This window comes from Doryrhamphus excisus, chromosome 12 (assembly GCF_030265055.1).
Source record: "Doryrhamphus excisus isolate RoL2022-K1 chromosome 12, RoL_Dexc_1.0, whole genome shotgun sequence".
Classification (NCBI taxonomy): domain Eukaryota; kingdom Metazoa; phylum Chordata; class Actinopteri; order Syngnathiformes; family Syngnathidae; genus Doryrhamphus; species Doryrhamphus excisus.
Window position 1 is genome coordinate 9,068,851 of NC_080477.1, and position 18,808 is coordinate 9,087,658.

Genomic DNA, 18,808 nt, shown 5'->3' on the forward strand with positions numbered 1-18,808 from the left:
AGCTATTTTATTTATAAAGGAAATAACTTGAAGGCTACCGTTTAGGTCGCTAGCTCTCTAGTTTGCGAGTTAGCATGTGTCTCAAGACCCTGCAGTTGCGCAATATGTTGTAAATAAAAATAGTATAAATGTGACTATAGTCGTGTTTTGTCATGTCTACAGGGCTCTAATAATGCTTTGTTCATTTTAATCTGAAAAAAATAATTTGTCTACCCACCAACTATATGTGGTTTCTTAAGTTTTTATTATTTGCCGTTTTATTATTATTATTATTATTATATTTATTTATTTATTACTGATTGATTGATTTTCTTTATTCTTGATTTGTTTATTTATTTTTCATCTTATTTTGTGTAGAAAAATAAATAAGATATTTGAGAACAGTGGAATGTTTTTATTCTTGTAGAAAATTGGAACCAAAGCGAAGTTTTTTAATTTTTTTTGTTTTTAATAAATGCGTTTTTTTTGTTTGTTTTTTTTTGGAAAACCTGATGCGGCCCAGTCTCACCCAGACCCGAGCTCCAGTGGCCCCCAAGTAAATTGAGTTTGAGACCTCCGTGTTAAGATATATCTGCACTTTCATTTTGACTTGACAATCATCAATGCAAACAGGTTGGTGAGATTTATTCTTGGAATTGTGTAAACATCATGCATCATACACAAAGAATCAGTGGCAGTGATGCTTACCGACAATTATAGGGTCTCTGCTTGTAAACCTTCCAAAGTTCCATTAGCGATAAAGGCAGTAACTGACAATGGTTTATAAATATATCAAATATCTTTAACTTGTTTGCTTCCTGCTTCCCAACCAAAAAATATCTACGTACAGTACACACACACACACACACACTTTGAGAGAGCAGCAACATTTTAGGAGCAATAAAGGACAAAATTGATATGGCAAGAAAACAATTTAAGGTTTTATGATGGCTAGATTCAGCCAGTCACGAATTTCCTGCACTGAACGAGGACAAGAGCCAATAACAACAGTAGAAGTTTGTGGTGTTAATCTAGCTGTATTCGACAACACTGCCCGAGGTTATATCCACACAGTGCCAGTGTTTTTCCACACACAGAGCTGTTGCTCTTTGTAAAATGCTCCTTTAAGTCGATACTTTGGAAAGTGCTGGTCTTGCTAGTCTTAGATGAGGCTACTTCTCCAATTAGCAGAACACCACTGACACCCACACCTACCCTTCAGCTGCCGATCCAGTTGGAGTAACTGTGAAGTACTCTAACTATGTTGCTAAATTGCAAAAGTCAACATAAAAGTCAACTCCAAAAATGAAAATATACCGCAAATGGAGTGAAGTTTCATTCATTATCACAGTAAGGATTTTGAGGTTGTTCATTTTTGTGTTATTGCTTCTCTGACGGCTGCACGGTGCTTAGGATATAGGCTACACAGTCTTCCCAATTGGAAGACCAGGTTTTGAGTCCGGCTACTGTTGCATGCATGTTCCAAATACATGCATGTTAGGTTAATTCAAATATTCATTTCCTACCGCTTTTTCCTCACGAGGGTCGCGGGGGTGCTGGAGCCTATCCCAGCTGTCTTCGGGCGAGAGGCGGGGTACACCCCGGACTGGTCGCCAGCCAATCACAGGGCACATATAGACAAACAACCATTCACACTCACATTCATACCTATGGACAATTTGGAGTCGCCAATTAACCTAGCATGTATTTTGGAATGTGGGAGGAAACCGGAGTACCCGGAGAAAACCCATGCATGCACGGGGAGAACATGCAAACTCCACACAGAGATGGCCGAGGGTGGAATTGAACCCTGGTCTCCTAGCTGTGAGGTCTGCGTGCTAACCTGTTAGGTTAATTGACAACTCCAAATTGTCCATAGGTATGAATGTGAGTGTGAATGATTATTTGTCTATACGTGTGTCTAAAAGCCGACCAGTTCCAGGGTGTACCCTGCCTCTCGCCTGGGATAGGCTCCAGCATACCCCCGAGTATAAGCATCATAGAAAATGAATGGATGCATCTTTTCTCCCTTGCTTTTTCTTGTTTCTTGTTCTTTCATCACATAAGAGTGCAGCAGGAGGCACAGCTGTCATTCTGTGTGATAAGCACTCTATTGAAGATCTGATTCATGACCACTAAGACGCTGGTGTGGTGTGATGAACTTTTGTCTCTTGTACCTATTCCACTTGGTTGTTTTGGTCCTCTTCACCTCAGCTTGACAGCTGTGAAAACCACCTGAACATTGTTTTGTTTATCTTTGTGTCTTGTTGTTGGGTTATTTGGTGCAGTCAGAACTTTTGTTGTTTTAAAAACATACTTTATAAAAGTAAAGATATTTTGCCAGACTACAGTCTGTGCTTTGGGGTCCCACACAAAAACAAGATGAGTAAACACGGTATACGTATACATTTTTATTCTTTGCACATTGTATTCCATAGAAAACTGGACATTAGGGATGAGCCAGATACTCTTGATGAATGAGTATCCATTACAGATAATGTATCATTGCCAATTATGAGTAGGAAACGAGTGTTTGTATACTGTTCCATATTTGTTAGGAATAAGGTTTATTAAAAAACGAATTGGAAAATGTATTCACTCTTCATGCTCTGTGATTGGCCAGTCTGTTTGCATTGTGTTTGTATATGTAAAGGTGTGGAACCCCCCCCCCCCCAAAAAAAAAAAACAACAAAAAAAAAAACAAAGGGGTTTTTATTTAATCTTCCCATAATTTGTGGTTGAAAGTAAGGCACTTTTGCTGCTTGGTGCTGTTGCACAGTGGCGCCACAGGGGGGCGTTGCGGCTTGGTTGTTGGCAAGGCCACACAAAGCAGTGAAGAAGAAATAAATAAACTGCAACCAACTGTTGCCGCTCTTTCATGTGTTTCAGGTTGGTGAAAAAGAAGTGTTTTTAAGTACACCACGATATGTAGTATAGTCATGTAGAGTGACCTTTGATGCCTATGTGCTGTATGTTAGTTGTTTATATGAGAAAAGAAAGTCTGTGTATATACATGTGTATGTTTGCTAATGCTAACAGGCCTAGCGGTGAGAACTGAAGCCTGGCCGCCTTTAGCACCCATTTTAGGTGCAAGTGAAGTAGATAGACAAAACAATGAGTGAAGGAACAAAATGGATGTATATTTCAATTTATATTTTTCTTATATATATATATATATATTATCTTAATATGGCTACTTCTTGTCAGTTAGCAGAGCATGCTTGAATGGCTTGATGGTTGTAGTTGCGTAGCATAAAAAATGAATAAACTGTTGTGTTGGAGAGACGACCAACTGTTCCCACTCTTTCATGTGTTTCAGGTCGAGAACATTTGGCAGTGAGCAGTAAAATTATAGCTGTGTATTTCCCTAAGTCTTGTTTAGGGAGGTGACATACACACGCCAGTCTCAAGCCACGACACTTCCAAGAGCATGATGTCTACTTGCAAAAATGTGTGCAAAATTTGGGGATCCGTACATGGTGAGTACAGCCTCACTCAGACACAACGTTGTACTTTTAGTGGAGGAGGAACTTTTGCTGCATGCAGGCAAACAGTTGCTTGAGGAGCCTATGTTATCAGATGGATACACTAGACTGGATAATTGCAGGAAAGACTCTACAGGAAAGACTATGACGTGAGTGCTGTCCTACTTACTTGCTAAGAAGACATTTTTTGTATGCATCGTAACTCCTCTCCAAATTCTCACGCAGCATGAATTAGAAAGAGATTGTGTTTTTTTTCATTACACAAACTGTGTGATCCTCATGAGAGGTTTGCTGCCAAAACGCACCTCCACCCAATGTGTGTGCACCTTGTACACCAGGGATATCCAAGGTGTGGACCGCGGGCCCGTGAATGGCACATTTTAGAAAAAGTAATTAAGAAAAAGCAGAAAGTTGTAGAAGAGTTGATATTAAAAACTAGTAAGTCTGCCAGTTATCTGCACTGTGTACGAGTGGTTATTGCGCAGGCCACACAGCTAAAAGACTTGTGTTCAAATCGCTCTTTGTGTGGAGTTTTCTCCAGTTACTCTGGTTTCCTCCAACATCCCAAAAACATGCATGTTAGGTTAATTGGTGACTCCAAATTGTTCATAGATATGAATGTGAGTGTGACCAGTCCAGGGTGTACCCCACCTTTTGCCCAAAAAAATGCTGGGATAGGCTCCAGCACGTCCACAACCCGCGTGAGGATAAGCGGTAGAAAATGAATGAATGAATGGAGTCTGACAGATCACTTGCACACATACACAGTGCAAATACAGCATAGCTGAAAATATAGCAACTTCTCATCAAACCATGTTAATTTCAGACTTACAATAATGTACCGATTTAAGCCCCGCCCATTTCAATTTAACCATTTCCATTTCCGGTCCATACCACACCCATTTATGAGTAAATTACACCAACTTTCAGTTAATGCCCGTCCAATTCTGAGTACACATACGTATACAGATCATTTTGATGGGTGAACAGATACAGATACAAATAGCGGTGTACTCGCTGATCCTTTGTAGACGTACAGTGTAAAGGTGGCCCTTAATTTATGTTGATGTTTATGCATGCCATTTAATCTCTATTATAACTCCCAAGGCAGTAAGGCAGACTCGTGGTAGCAGTGCGTGAACGTACAATTGAAATTAGACATGGAAAGATGCTTAGTGAAGAAATCCCCATTGATTGCATGCCCCGTTCAAGCTGCTGAAATGAGGTGACCATCACGTAGGACAGATGTGAAAGAATCTGCTCCTATGAGATGAACAGTGATAGCAACATAAGCAGTGTACAGGTTTCATTACTGAAACTTTCTTTTCCCAATAACTCTGTCTCTTAGTCCTAATACCCAGCCTGTGACTTTACTTGACATTTCTCTCAACTCTTATATCACTAGGAGTCTAGAAGTGGATATTGCATAATATTACATAGCATAATATTGACTCATTCACTGTCAAGTCAAGTTTATTTATATGGCTGTTAATCACAAAAGAGCCTCAAAGGGCTTTACAAGCTGGCAACAATAGACAACAGTAGACGACAATAGACGATAGACGACATCCCCTGATCTGCACCCCTGCCAAACATTTTCTAGCGTGTAGGCCACACATTCAGGAACTCAGGAAGACGTGGGTTTGAATCTGTGTGGAGTTTGCATGTTCTCTGCATGCATTTTCTCCGGGTACTCCAGTTTCCTCCCACATTCCAAAAACATGTTAGGTTAATTGGTGACTCTAAATTGGCCCTGTGATTGGCTGGCGAGCAGTCCAGGGTGTACCCCTTCTCTCGCCCAAAGTGAGCTGGGATAGGCTCCAGCACACCCCCTAATGAGGATAAGCGGTATAGAAAATGGATGGATGGACTGTATATTATTATTATTTTTTGAATAATGGCCCATATTTCCCCTGTGACCCTAGTGAGGATAAGCAGCATAGAAAATGGATGGATGGATGGGCCAATATTTCCGAAATTGATTAAAATATATTAATCACAATCAATGATTTTAATCGGTTGACAGCCCTAAATTAATACTAAAAATGGTAGCGCTAACTATTACGCATTTTCTTACAAAGTAACACGGTAAAAAGGCATAATACAGTCAAAAGTGATCATTTTCACAACAGCAAAGCCTGCTGGGAAACATGTAACCTGTCCATTGCACAGATGCAAACTCTTCCGTGTTGATACAAAATACGGTAGCTTTTACAAGGACACTGACAGAATGATGAAGAGGTGGTCGATCAACAATCATTTTATTGAAATGAACAATTACGTTGAAACAACAATAGTCATTTATTTGTGTTGAATAAACAAGCAAAAACAAAAGCATATATGTAATAAAATCTAAGATCGATCCATTTCCAACACTGCTTGTCCAATGACAGCGCACATATAGACAAACAATCAGTCACACATTTATAATTACCCAATTAAGTACAATTAACCCAACAAGCATGTTTTTTTTGGAATGCGGGAGGAAGCCAGGCTACGCTGAAAAAACCCACACATGGTGAGAACCAATTACCAACTCCAAATGATATCCAAATGAGATTTTAACCTTTAATCTCCTGTCAGTAAGACACAAAAGAAAAACACCAATTCCAAAAGGAAAACAAACAAAAAAAAAGATTACCCTTTTTCACCATGCCACAGTGGGAGGACCCATCAAAAGGAACGCTTTAGATTAATGGGGGGTTTGTAGACAAGGTTTTGTTCCTCAAATGCTGAGTTTAGCTTTATTTAAAAGTGAACTATGACCGCTGTTATATATTGTAACTTCCCTTTTTGGACTGAAAATGGCTGTACAATGTAGCATCATTGACTTTCTCTACTAACTGATTGGAAGTAATTGACAGCATTGACCCACACAATGAATTCCAATACAAACAATATCAGCATCATGATATTTTACATTAAGCTTATGATCATAACCTGCAGCTCACTTCAATTGAAGCTAAAATGGATGCCAATGTGTCATAATTTGATGGACTTTAGTGTTACAATAGACATATAATGGAATGTAAACTGTATAAGCTGTGGACCATTAAATACCCCATTGGCTAGGTGGTCACACATGCAGGCACAAATGTATGGGCATCAATCACTTTACTTCACACAGAAAAATAAAATACTTTATACACTACACCTGCAGCTTTGGCAGTAACTCAATAGTGCATCTTTTTCAAGGTCTTATTGTCCCATTAGATCATTGCCATTTATGTAGTTTGACTTAGTTATTTTTATCAAAATATACTATTATATAAATGGTTCAATGGAACAAGAGCTACATAGCCTTGAGATATGGAAAAGTTATCTAAAGGCAAAACATGGCCCTGAAAATTTAGACGCATGAAAACTAGCTTCGTAATTAGATGCTAAATTAGTCCTCGTGGACCAATTAGACAGCACAAGACATGGGGGCTCTGTAATGCTTTGTCAACAAAAACGAAACCAGTACAAGGAGACAGACGGGTTGAAGAGAAACAAGTCGGAATGAGAGACTGAAAAGGGAGGAGGCCATGAGAGCATGCACCCAGATTAAAGGGGAGAAGACGATCAAAGAGGTGCATGTGAAGATTAAACAAACCTTTAGAAGAAAAAGGCTCCCATCATTTCCTGTATTACGTTTGAATTAAACTTTAATGCAGAAACATTGCTTGATCTCTTCTCTATAAATGACGATGCTTTCATTTGAATTCTGAAAGTGTGAGTCCCTTAGCCCCATACTGGCTCGCTAGAAAGTCTTTATGTCTTCTTTTCTGTGTTGCCTTACTTTGTCTTACATCTTTTTGGTCTCAAAACCTGCCAGCTGTTTCTGCTTCATTTGAATACATTTTTATTACAGATTTGTAACCACTGAATGGGAAAACAATATGTACTTTCTTTGAGATCTGACACTAGTCGTGTAGAAACAGTAATATTCTCAGGCTTCAAACAGTCACCCTGTCCCATTTGAACACATTATTTCAATGTATGCCTCAAATTTGTTGTGGCTGTGTCAGTTGATTGAATCCCTACAGCAGGCATCTCCAACATTCATCACTATTACAGCTGCTTTGACAAACAGGAAGGAGAGGTGACCTACTTGGGTTTTATTTACATGGCGGGCAACATCTAATTGCACTTTATGGAGGAAGTATCTCCAACTAAAACAGTGCAACCACTGGTTTTGTGGTAGTGTGTATCAGCCAATATAAATCGTCCGATACTTGCTTTTACAAGAACAAACCTTGGTGACTCCTAATATATCCTATTAGTACATTTAAACATTTACACAATTTTACTCATAGATGATCAGGATCCATATCGGCAGCATAAAACTGATTGCAAAATCCCTACAGTACATACTGCCTACCTGCTGGTATTTGAGTCCAACCACTCGCAGTATACAGTAGAGCAGTGTATAAATACCTAGAAATATGTTTGTTGGGCTTATGGAAAAATATGTAAAAGAACCTGCAACCGAATCACTTAATGTACACTTCAGCCTCTGGTTTTCAGCAATTCTTTGAACAAACTCTTTTTTATGTCTTATGTTGATCACTTGATAAGAGTTACTGTATATGGCTGCTTTAGTAGGCCATAAAATATGTGCTGGTTGTGTGTGTTGTGCTTGTACACCTGCAAGTGAAAGATAAGGGCACTGATGATAACAACCTGTCAGCCCTCTGACATTTCTTTGGACAGTCAGCAATGAGCCACTGGTCACAGCGCAGTGAAAAAATGGAACCTGCTATTTCAAGTAGGGGGGGAAACAAGGGCTTATGACAGCCGTGCTTCAAAAATGTGTTAAATGTTGAAACCTTTTGCACAGCCATAAAGCATTTTTTCAACTGGACATAAGTACCTATTTTAAAGGTTATGCTAATAACTTACATCTGATTAAAACAACAAACAAATAAAGGTACTCCATGTTCAACTAATTCGCTACCGAAAACATATTTACATGGTTTTTTTCAACCCAAACAGCCGATCCCAAAGATGTATTTTATAAGTCTTTGGGCATGCATTTTTTTCCCCCACGTATCAACGGGTTCTACAGGAAGGAGGAAATGGAAAAGCATGGAGTGTAGCATGCAGAAGGTTACAAACGCATTGAAGATAAATTTTAACGCATTCGCATCCACGCATGTGCACACAGTGGCTATTGGCTACTGGCAACTGCTATTTTGCTGAAACTTAGCTTTGAACGGGAAAAGGTTGAAACAAGTAGAAACGTTTATATTGGTATGTTCCATGTGTACATTCTATGTGTCTTGAAAGATCAGTCAAAATCCTCTAAAATGGTCGGTACTGGAGAGGATATCTTTTGAAAAATGTCTGGATGTTGTGAGTGAGTATACATAGTATTTGACTGTGGTTAGTAGTTAATATTGTATGGTGGAGGAGTGGTTAGCATGTAGGCCACACAGTCAGGAGATCAGAAAAAAATCTGGGTTTGATTCTCCGCTTGCATCGGCATCTCTGTGTGGAGTTTGCATGTTCTCCCCATGTGTGCGCGGATTTTCTCCGTGTTCTCCGACATTCGGGTACTTCCTCCCACATTGCAAAAACATGTTTGTTAGGTTAATTGGCGACTTCAAATTGTCCATAGGTATGAATGTGAGTGTGAATGGTTGTTTGTCTACATGTGCCCGGCACTGAAAGCATTCTAAATTCAGTGCATCCTCCATATCTTGAAATTCAGCTCAGAAAAAGAAACCCATGATAGGTGCCAACATGCAGTGTCGAATCCCAATTAAAAAAAGAGGCAAACCCAAACAAGACACCATGTTTAGTTAACTGTTAATCTGTCTCTCAGAAATAGAGATCACTGAATTCATCAAAAGGAGGTGAAAATGAGAGAAAAGGGGACATAGAAAGTGGAGCTATCAAATGTACAGAAGGGAGAGCTGCTAGTGGCTCAAAGCACCAATGCGCTACCTATAAAAAGTAGAAACCTTACTGTTCACTGCAATTTAGCAGCCTGAAGGTTTGTCCATATAATGAAAGATGAATAGCAGATGAAAACTTTACACAGCACAAATGCCACCGGTAAGTGTTGGACCAAAGCGTAGACCATTGAAATGTTACAGAAGTCTGAAGTGTGAACAGCTGGACTGCCTCAGGTCCTAACATGATTCATGCTTGCTGGCTGAAGACTGCATACTCCAAGAGCCCGGAAACACACTTGGGTCTCACCCCAACTGTCTAACATAAGATATAATATACCAAACAGTGTTGGTTATGAAGGATATCAATACGCTTATGTCACATCTCCCAAGTTCTAATATACTAAAACATTTTTATCATAGCCTACTGCTGTCAGATGAATAAACAACAATGAAACCGGAGTGCTGTGATTGGCTGGCGACCAGTCCAGGGTGTGCACTGCCTCTCGCCCGAAGACAGCTGGGATAGGCTCCAGCACCCCCTGCGACCCTTGTGAGGATAAGTGGTAGAAAATGAATGAAACCGGACTAAAAAGTGCTGCTTTTGACACGTCCCCAGTGAGTTTTGTGAACTGATGCCATTTTGCTTGTGACATCACTGACAGACTATGTGCTGGGAACCATCTTCAAACACATGCAACCATGAACTCACACTGAAGCCAAGGAAGTGACAGCACAGCAATAACCCCATAGTAACATTCACTGATGTTGAGCTGTGATATGACGCAAAGATCGTCCGAAAGTACATATGTTTTCACTGTCACTATGTGACACAGACATTGCAAGCACAGCCATGAATGTACGCCAATATTAACAATATTAACAATATTAACATACACTAATGTTGTATTGTGAGGCGTAAGATATGTTTTACTGGCAGTGATTACCCACCATGGGCACTAGGCGGACTACTATGGAGTATACATTCATTCATTTTCTACCGCTTATCCTCCCGAGGGTTGCGAGGGTGCTGGAGCCTATCCCAGCTGTCTTCGGGCAAGAGGCGGGGTACACCCTGGACTGGTCGCCAGCCAAACACAGGGCACATATAGACAAACAATTCACACTCACATTCATACCTATGGACAATTTGGAGTCGCCAATTAACCTAACATGCATGTTTTTGGAGAGAACCCACGCATGCACAGATATGCCCGAGCAGGGGATCGAACCTGGGTCTCCTAGCTCTGTGGCCTGCGCTTTGCCACTCCTTACTCCATACAGTAGTTTACCTCATCCTCATTAACTACAATCACAACCCTACATATATCTGGCATAAAACATTCATTCATTCTACCGTTTATCCTCATGAGGGTCGTGATGGTGCTGGAGCCTATCCCAGCTGTCTTCGGGCAAGAGGCGGGATACACTCTGAACTGGTCACCAGCCAATCACAGGTCACATATAGACAAACAACCATTTACACTCACATTCATACCTATGGACAATTTGGAGTCACCAATTAACCTAGCATGTTTTTGGAATGTGGGAGGAAACCGGAGTACCCGGAGAAAGCCCACACATGCATGGGGAGAACATGCAAACTCCACATAGACATGGCCGAGGGTGAAATTGAACTCGGGTCTCCTAGCTGTGTGGCCTGCGAGCTAACCACTCGCCCGCCGTGCAACTATGGAGTATATTAGTATATTATTGGGAGAAATGTGAATTGACTTTCTGCCACGCTTTTCCACGGTCAAATGTCTTGTGAGTTTTTGATTTTTAATTTCCATCTGGGGGGCAGTAACAATTCTTCCATAAAGTTTGCAGATAGGACAGGGTGAATCTTTAGGAACTCTGAACAAGCTTACTCCATCTCCTCGAGTGTTCCAGCAAAAGCTTTTAACACAGTGAGCATCAAAATAACAAATATACAACAACAACTATGTATCCAGAACAGTACCAATACAGTTAAAGAAACACCAGTAGTTTTAATTTTATACAGTATAGCACTTGTTCAGTTAAACTGGACCCATTCGCATCTGATATAGCTTGGGGGGGTTATTCACCAGAAAGAACCTCAGTCAAACATCGGGCTAACATGGACAGCCATTCAGACTAACATTCACACCTTCAGACAAATTAGCATCTCAATTAACACAGCATGGTTTTTGAAGTGTGGGAGGAATCAGAGTACCTGGTGAGAACTCTGGCAGGAAAAGTGGAACTGTGGGAACTGCACATCAAGAGCTATACCAGCATGATCCAGTCTTGGACTACTCCAAACCAACAATAGGCGCCAACTCAGTCACTCATGTGACCAACAACCAACACTTGGATGCCAATTTTGTGCTTTGCCGCCACCTCTTTAACTGGTGTGAATTCTTTGACCTCTGGCCATTTGGCCAAATGATACAAATGGAAGACAGCAAGGAGTTAAGCTCTAGCCAAGGGCCTGTCCACACAGGAATGCTCCTGAGATTTTTTTGTTTGTTTGGTTTTTTTGGGGGGGGGTTGAAAAATAATGGTGTCCATACAGTGCCAAATTATGAAATATTTGCATTGGACAATAACAATGTAATACACAAGGCTTATTCATTCATTTCTACCGCTTATCCTCAAGGGTCACGGGCATGCTGGAGCCTATCCCAGCTGACTTTGGGCGAGAGGCGGAGGCTGGTCTCCAGCCAATCACAGGGCACATATAGACAAACAACCATTCACACTCACATTCATACCTATGGACAATTTGGAGTCACCAATTAACCTAGCATGTTTTTGGAATACGGAAGGAAACCGGAGTGCCTGGAGAAAACCCACACATGCACGGGGAGAAACAAACTCCACACAGATATATCCAAGGGTGGAATCGAACTCGGCTCTCTTAGCTGTGTGACCTTTGCGCTAACCACTCGACCACTGTGCAGCCAACACATGTCCAATGTCTTCCAATTTCCAAGGCTCACCTAGACTTAGTCATTATGGAACATAAGACATTAAGATAATCAGTAGAGTTGACCCATGTATCATCACGTATATCATCAAAGCTCGTTTCCGGTCACGAGAGCTACGAAGTGGCATTGAGTTGGTGATGTTACGAAAAACGGAAAGCCAGCATTTTCAGATTTTCCCACTCTGGAAGAATACTGTTTCAGCGTGCCCAGAACGCCCTTTTCATGTGTATGAAGGGAGAAGTAATAAGCTACTTAGCCATTTTGGCCTGAAAACATGTAAATGCGTATAGCCCCTAAACGTCTCTTGGAGTAATGTGTGGAATGACAAATATTTCTCACTTGGCTGTGTATTAACAGGCAGTATTGATCGCGTTAAATCAAAGTGTCTTATGCTTTTCAACTTGGAAGAGTTTTGGCATTGGTTGATATCTGACTCAATGCTGCCAAATATCACTTTAAAGAGGTATATGGTGGAGTCTGCTACGTGTTTTCGTCAGAGGTACTGTTGCAATACTTCATCATGACTGAGCAGCATATTGAGAGCGCAGCAGTCCTTTGTGTTTCTGCAACTACCTCAGGGGCCGTGAACATTTATTAGAAACAAGACATTCATTGCGTCATTTTTAAGCATCCTTTCATAGGAACATTCCTCGTCAAGCTGCCAGAACATATCATAGTCAGAATTTTGTTTACTGGCTTAGTGTTGGATATGCACATTGTCCTTGCAAATGTCTGTCGGTGACACTCACTCGCTCCTGTGTAGCTAATACCAGAGGGCATGGAGAATTTTGAAGGTCTCAGGGAGAAGATTACATATGACACTGACCATGTATAATATAAAGTCAAATACAATATTCATGTACAATTATTTCATGCTAAATTTTGAATAGAGTAGCATGCTGTTTCAAAGCATAGGATTTTTTCATGGATCATATTAGCTCAGTAGCAGTCTATTATCTTCCGCAGCATGCAGTACTTTCTTTTTTTGTTGAAATATCAGCCAAGGTCACCTTCCTACTTCACTGGTGTGGCCTCCAGCCTACATAATATCAGCTCACTAATCTAACAGAGGTGGGGTGTCAGGCACAAAAATGAGCACTGGGGATAATAATCACGTGTTTAATCCCGTGCTGTGTAATGTGATGAAAGACTATTTGAGCTGCGGTGTGGAACACCTATGAGTTAGAGTGATTGTGTAAGAGTGGACATTTACTGTCTACATGGATTTCAGTGGCGACCAAGAATATTTTTGTGTCCTTGCTGCCACCTTTCTCAGTATCAAAATAGAACATGGTTGGGCTGCGTTAAACGAAGACGCAGAAAATTGCCAGATTCACAGTTGTTGACAACCTGTCTGGTTTTGGTGAAGACCATTTTTTCGAATGAAGGTAGAGAGTATCAGGGCAGAGTGTGATGGATTTCGGTTGTCCTCATGTCACAAAGTGATACTACATCAAAACAGATGGCTAATGACATTCCTGTTCTTTGAACTTGAAATGTGAGAATATGAACTTATATTTGTACCTTAATGTTGTGGGTTTTCCCATCCCTCTACATGAAAAATGAAATGAAAAAACATAGGAATTAATTTGTTCCAGAAAGTCCAACTCTAACCCAAACATACTCTCAAATACATTTCTCCTTGAGAAACCATGTAAATACAAGTAATCTGTTCCAGAAAATCAAAAATGTTATCACAAAACCCATTTTTTATAATTTATGACTATAGATATATTAATATATAAGTGTATAAATGATAGTTTTACATGTAGAAAACAATTTCAAAATGCAGATAAATACATACAAAATATAAATGCAACTAAAATACACAAATGAAAGAAGTAAATAAATATTTCCGATTTCCTTTCACTTTCATTGAAGACAAAGACAAATTACAAAGCAAGAACTTTCAAAAAAACAGCACAAAAATGACTCTAAGAAATGATTTTCAAAAAAATGCAACCTCTAGAGCCACCAATGTTGTTTTTAATCAGCCTTGCATGTTATAAGGCGTGCACGCACTCCTGTCTATTGATGCACAAAATGAAACCAACACCTGTAAGTCATGTTCATGTTCTGTTGTTAAATAAGGTTTAGAAGCATGAGATAATGTCACACATGACATAAAGCTGAAAGCTCAATTTTACCCACAAACGCTCAAATCTTCTTCTTATTATTTTTTTAAATCTCCACTCCGGTTGGTGTTTCCAAAAGCTCAGTTTTAAAGGACAAAAACCTTTGTTTGCATAAATTTGCATAGACCGTGTGGCTATAACCTAAGACAAGCTGAACAATCCAATTGCGGTCGATTTAAATCCCTGAGAATATATGATATGTATGAATGACAATATTCACGTACAGCCAACAGTTACACAAGCGCACCTCAATCATGACATTCAAACAATTAACCATAACATGAAAACTATATGGATTGTTACAAAATTACCACTGGTGAATGATTGTTCCCCAAATGGAAAAAAAAAAGCTTTGACCAGTAGAAGCACTTTATTCCAAACTATGTACTTCCTTCTGAGTGCACCCCTCTGCTTTGTTCACAATACATTTCATTAAAAGACAAACCAAGCTGGTCCGAGTTCTATTAATGTCTTTATGTCCCTGAAGACTAACAACCACATATGGCTTATTTGGAAAATGCAGTTTAGTGCCCACCCACGCTGAAAGAAAGAGGAATTAGAGACCTTTTAATGCAATGCCCAACAGCACTGCATGATACCACTTTGTAGTCCTTCACTCTTTTCTTATTTTGTATTCAATTGTGATTTACTGTAAATAAGCATGCACAACTCTACTGGCCATGATGGCATATACAATAATTGTTTGTTTATCACGGTTAGATGTGACCGTGATAAGTGAATTTCTCCTTTACAAATGAAATATTTTTGTATTTAGAGCATAGAAAACCTGGCTACAACCTTCTATATACATTAAGAATTTTCTAGAGATGAAATAACACCTCTACAGTCACTTATACTTTGGGATCATCTAATATATTAAACATAATAACAGGAAATCAACTTTAAATACTTGAATAAGACTTGTGTGTCTCGCTATAAATTACAGCAGGGTGGCAGGTGGAGGGGAAGTGACGCTGGGTGGTCGGAGTTGAGGTTTAACTTGCCGTGATTTATGATCGCTTTATGTGAGATAATTCCGACCTACAATGAAAGCCTGTTGCCCTAGTAATCAAGTATATGGGATTACAGTAATCAAGATACTTCATCAAGAGAAATTCACATTTCCAGCAGCTTTGTGAAAATGTCATAATAAACACTTAATAAAGACACAGCAAAATAAGAGAAAGAAACTATAATATGCACATTTATGAAGAATTTATATATATTAATAAAGATTTCAATAAGTAAACATAGGACAGAACACTTCAAATTCATATTTGCACACTTAAAAATAAAATAGGCCATATTCAATGACAAAATAGAGTCTCACCTTCTGGAAAGAATTTTGCTTACCAAGGTTCCACTGTATTGTGGAATGCAATCTGTTCATACTTTTCGAATAACCTTGTATTGTACCTGAAGTTTGGGATGTACAACTCTATATCAATACAAACCACCACAGTCACAATATTTTTTTCATTTCATTTTTTTTTCCGTCTTTCTTATTTTCTGGACAATATATTAAACCTCAAACATTTTTCTTGTCTTTCCACTGCACCATTCATTCATCTGACAGTTTGAACTATGCAACTATTTAAATAGAAAATACATACTGGAGTGTCTGTCAGACTCTACAAAAAGGACAATCGTGGTGATCAATCAACAATTACTTGACAAGAAGTTGCTGTCAGCCACAACCACGCCACAAGGATCAGCAGGAATATAGCTGGCAGAATAAGAGAAAAATGTAACCAATGTAACTGTCAAACTGTCGACTGTCACTCCCCCATTGTGTACACACTCAAAGCCCCGCCTGGCACGTTCACGGAAACAGTTAAGACAAAACGGAACTCTTTTCATCACACAATTTCAGGGCCGCTATGCTATATAACAATTGAAACAATGTCTCATCCATGGAGTTACTATTTATATTCGGCCAAGAAGAACACAATCTCGCATGCATATATACGCTCACATCACCATGACGACACACATGCTCAAATATCCCTGTCAGTGAAATACACATCATTTGATACTGTTACATTCTCCTTCAATAGATAAGGTATTTTCAAATTAAAAGTGTTCTTTATCTTTTTCACGGATTTCAATGACATTAACAAGTTTTTGGCAAACTCCATGTTGCATAATTTTTGGAAATTTCAAAAAAATTACATCATGGCAAAGTCTGCTTCCTTTGTCCATGATTTGCATAAGCCCACGGGAGAATAGGCCCCTTGTTTAAATGTTTAATTTCGGGGAAAAGGTAAGAATTACTGCAATATGCATATTTTTGGATTAATAATAGGCTATATTCAACCACAAACAGCATGATTTATTCATATATTTTTGAAAAACCTTGTAAAGCTGCAAAATTCCAAGCGTGACGTGGCAAGGGATGAATGTACTGTGTTTACATTACCAGAAGAAGTAAGGACAAAATAAGATATAGATCGCTGTGGTTTGCTCATCGATAAACTCACAATATTTATCCGTGGGTTGTTAAGACTTTATGCCGCCATTAAACTTCTCTGAACTGTAAATGTTACAATATTGTATTCTAGTGTTAAATGATGCCAAAGTTCAGATAATGAGGTTTGCGCATTTGGAAGTGAGCCCTGAAAGAAATTTGGGATAGCTCAAAACACTCTGTTTCAAAAGGCGTGGTAAAACTGCCCCTTTGTGATGTCACAGAGGGGAGGACTTCCATATATGGGTGTCTTTGTAAGCCAGACAAGCTCTCTGCCCTCCCCTAAGCTCTGCGCCCTCCCGCAAAATCTTCTCCTCTGTTTACTTGCTAGCAAATCTTTCAAGCTAACTGTTTTATTTACAGATAAAATATATAAGCAAATAAGCATAACAAATAATCATTTAATGCAGGCCAATTTCAATGGCCATGTTTGTGTTAGAAATAGAAAACAGAATTATGTTTATATTCACTTAAATCTTGACTGTCTTATTTTGACAAATATTTATATCTTGTTCAGGGTCATGGGTGAGCTAGAGTCTATCCCAGCTAAACAATCACTCACGCTCACTGTCACCAAGTAGGGAGGTGACCACAAAGGAAAGGTTGATTGATTGATTTGCAAGCACTTGCTTGTATTTTGAAGGAAGCACTTCTAGTTCCTTTCTTGTTCACTTTTTTCAACCAATAATCAAAGTCTATGTTATGTATCCATGTTAATGCATTTTTGGAAAGGTCAGAAAAATCTAACCTTCCTGAAGACATTAGAATTTTAAATTTAGTCATGCTGTTTTTTGGAAAAGCAACCTTTTTTTAGTGTATGTATATTTTTGCATGTTTTTATTTTAAATGTCATATTGCGCTTTTTTTTTTAGTTTGATTAAGTGATTTTACTGGTGGGAATAAAAGTGCTGTTCATAGTTATGGCACTGCTTTGCTTTTACAGTAAGCGATTCCTCTGGTCTGAAAGTTGTTGTGATTTTAATAGTAGAAAGGATATTGTATTTAGCATGAAATTCACAACGATTCTTAGTAAGGGTGCCGGATTCAGACCAAAAGTGAAAATTATTTAATGTTACTTGACTAAAAATGTCAGCACTTTAACTGCTTTTGCAGTTTCAGCATTGCATAGTCTGTGTTTGGACATTTTGTAGCGTCATCAGTAATTCACTGAGTAGAAAATGCTGTATTTAAGTGCACTCTTAAGATTTAGAGAGTGAATGTAATTTATTTCTGCTAGCTTTTATCAAGACCGCTTTTCATGAGAATAAGGATACTTTTATTATACATGTAGGTTTGGTTTTGCACAGAACAAATAACTCCACCTCTATATATCGTACACTATGTTGTTCAATCAAGGAACTACTGCACTTGAGCAAAATGACCTGTGGCTTTCCAAAAATATAAATTAGGTTACACATACATTTGTACTGAGCTTAAGAATAGTCTTTTATCACGCAGACGGATGTGCTATTGTAGCTCTTCTAAGCACACGGGCCTTATTATACTATTTTATCCTCTCAGTTATGTCTTATGTAGCCCTGGACTTCTTCACAAGCGAGGCCCCTAATGTACCCCTAAAGCAATTACTGTGTAATCTGCAGACTAATGAAAATAAGCCACTGTATATGGTTTGTTTTTTTATTACTCTTGAGCACAAACAAGTAGCTGAAAATAAGTGTCATAGTGTTTTTGAGTTTGATGAGATTGACCCTAAACTATTTCATGCCTGACAGCAGTCCATTATTTGCAAAGGAAGAAATACAGTAAGCATCCATTGTTGTCAAAGTGTAAGTCCAATCTGATTTTAAAAGTTAATTGGAACAATGATTACTACAACAGACACATTACAACAGCTGATGGATTTAGGTCAAAGATTTACAGTAGTTGCACATTTTCTCAGCCAGAATGC

General features: G+C 39.0%; 1 long non-coding RNA gene across 1 annotated transcript in view; it reads left to right on the forward strand.

Annotated features, from left to right (window-relative positions):
* The first annotated feature begins 2,892 nt into the window (after positions 1–2,892).
* LOC131139516 (uncharacterized) overlaps positions 2,893–18,808 on the forward strand; it is a 32,238-nt gene continuing 16,322 nt past the window's right edge. The window contains exon 1 of the long non-coding RNA XR_009132253.1: positions 2,893–3,458. This is a non-coding gene — a long non-coding RNA (uncharacterized LOC131139516). The remainder of the gene's footprint in view (positions 3,459–18,808) is intronic.